This window comes from Equus quagga, chromosome 10, assembly GCF_021613505.1.
Source record: "Equus quagga isolate Etosha38 chromosome 10, UCLA_HA_Equagga_1.0, whole genome shotgun sequence".
Taxonomy (NCBI): domain Eukaryota; kingdom Metazoa; phylum Chordata; class Mammalia; order Perissodactyla; family Equidae; genus Equus; species Equus quagga.
In genome coordinates this window covers 27,933,300-27,935,694 of record NC_060276.1, presented here as the reverse complement: position 1 = coordinate 27,935,694, position 2,395 = coordinate 27,933,300, and positions in this window count along the sequence as shown.

Sequence of the window (2,395 nt, the reverse complement as noted above, 5' to 3'; positions counted from 1 at the left end):
GTCTACCCCGAGATCATGCTGGGAGAAGCCTAAGCCACATGGAGAGGTCTGGAGGATGAGATGCCGTGTGGAGAGAGAGAGGCCAAGGTGCACCAAGGTGCCCAGCACGTGAGTGAAGAAGCCATCTGGAGAGTGAATCTTCCAGTCCCTGCTGTGCCGCCACCCAGCCACGGCCTGGCCAAGCGCCTGACCCACAAAATGATCACGGAAACAAAATGTTTGTTCCAGGCCACGGAGTTTTGGGATAGTTTGTTACCCAACAATAGATAATGGAAAAATATACTGTTCCCAGTGTTTTTCAAAATATCAGTGAAAAGCTGTCTTTTAAAGCACAAAGCTTTTGTTTGTATAAAATGTTGCCACTCTGGGATCCCCAAATTACATACTACATATGTGTGTATGCATATTACAAACATATAAACGTTACTTTGGTGATTAAAATATGTAAAATTGCATTACACACTACGGACATATGCTGTTTTTGCATCAGCCTTAACCAGACCTTTTTTATTTAAAATATGTGAGTTCAAAATACTTCCCTCGGCCCCTAGGAATACTTCTCTATCATTGTACTTATACTGCTGTGTGATCATTAATTGTCTATGTGTCTATCTCCTGAGTAGATCAGTGTTTTTCAAATTGTGGATGCAACCTATTAGTAGGTCATGAAATCTGTTTTTAATGAGATAGGATAAAATAAAAATATAAGCATGCATTACACATAAGTATTAAATCAAGAAAATTGCAGGGGTGTGTGGGTGTGAGGCCATAGCACTAGACTGTGAGATCCCTAATGCAGCATCCATGCCCAGCCTATTCACCACTGTGTCCCCAGAAGCTGGCACATGTAGATGTTCTATAAATATTTGTTAAATTAAGGAATATTACTGCTTCTTTTTCTTTGAGGAAGATTAGCCCTGAGCTAACATCAGCTGCCAATCCTCCTCTTTTTGCTGAGGAAGACTGGCCCTGAGCTAACACCCATGCCCATCTTTCTCCACTTTATATGTGGGACGCCTACCACAGCATGGCTTGCCAAGCGGTGCCACGTCCGCACCCGGGATCCAAAACGGTGAACCCTGGACTGCCGAAGCAGAACGTGTGCACTTAACCGCTGCGCCACCAGCCGGCCTGAGGATGGTATTGTTGACTGCTCCTATTTGGAGATGAACATCCTCATCTTCTTAGGACCCTTTACTGCTTCCTAAGAACACCACTGGGCTCCAGACTTCCACTTCCTCCATAAATTAGAGAGTCTCACAGCAGTTTGTTATCCATTTGCTTTCAGTTTTCAGTTTGCGCATAAATACCCACACCAGTGTGAGCTTTCTGTTAACTGCCTGCTGACACAGAAACTGTCCATCCCCTCCCCAATCTGGTCAAAAAATAAAGAAGGAAGAAAAGGAAGGGAGGGAGGGAGGGAGAAAAGGAAGGAGGAAAAAGAAAGAAAGAAGGAAAAACTATCAGTTACAAGTTTACACCAGGGAACTCTTAAAGATGAATTGCTACCATTTTCTAAATCCCGACAATAGACCAGGCACAGTATTAACTCCCACTTCACACACACTCAAGGAGGTTAAGTAACTCCTCTAAAGTCACCCAGCTAGTAAGCGAAAGGTATGCGATGTAAACCCCTCTCGTCCAGCCCCAGAGCTCTGTGAGCTTTCCACGTGACCCTGCTGTCCCCACACAGCTAACCAAAGCACCAACATGAAGGGCTGTGCTAAGACCAGACAGCCTACAAATAGTCTATTTTCTCTGTCAACCACCCGGGGACCAACCCGTGTAGACACAGCTTTCCAGTAGGTGTTTTTGATGTGACAGCATCGGTGCAGCTCAACAGCTTTTGGCGATTTGTAGGAACTCATGCGCCCATCGGCACGTCTCCTGGAGTGCCACACTTGAAAATGCCTGCTCAATCAATTTCACCCCTAGGTTTAGATGTTTGGTTATTTTATTTTTAAATAAACATTTTCTTTTTGAATAGTTTTAGATTTACAGAAAAGTTGTAAGAATATTAGAGTTCCCGTATACCCTGCACTGTTTCCCCTAAGGTTACTTTATATTTTAAATGTTTTCAATCACAACCACAATAATGAATTGATAATAAATAGAAAAAGTTACCTCTACCCTGTACTGTTTGGAACCCACCAAAATCCGTTTCCGAGAACACTCAGAGAGACAGGTGCCAGGCCTCGTGCATAAGGCAGTCACAAGGGATTCCTCCGGAAGGAATGGTTCCACTAAGAACATGGGGCTCGTCCCTGAGTCTCCAGAGAGAGGTAACATTTTTCTCTTTATTATACTCCTAACTGGCCTTGTAGCCCAAACCCAAGAATTTGGTCTCAGGTCAAAAAGGTATGCCTTGTTCAAATCCCACAGCTCATAAGCTTGT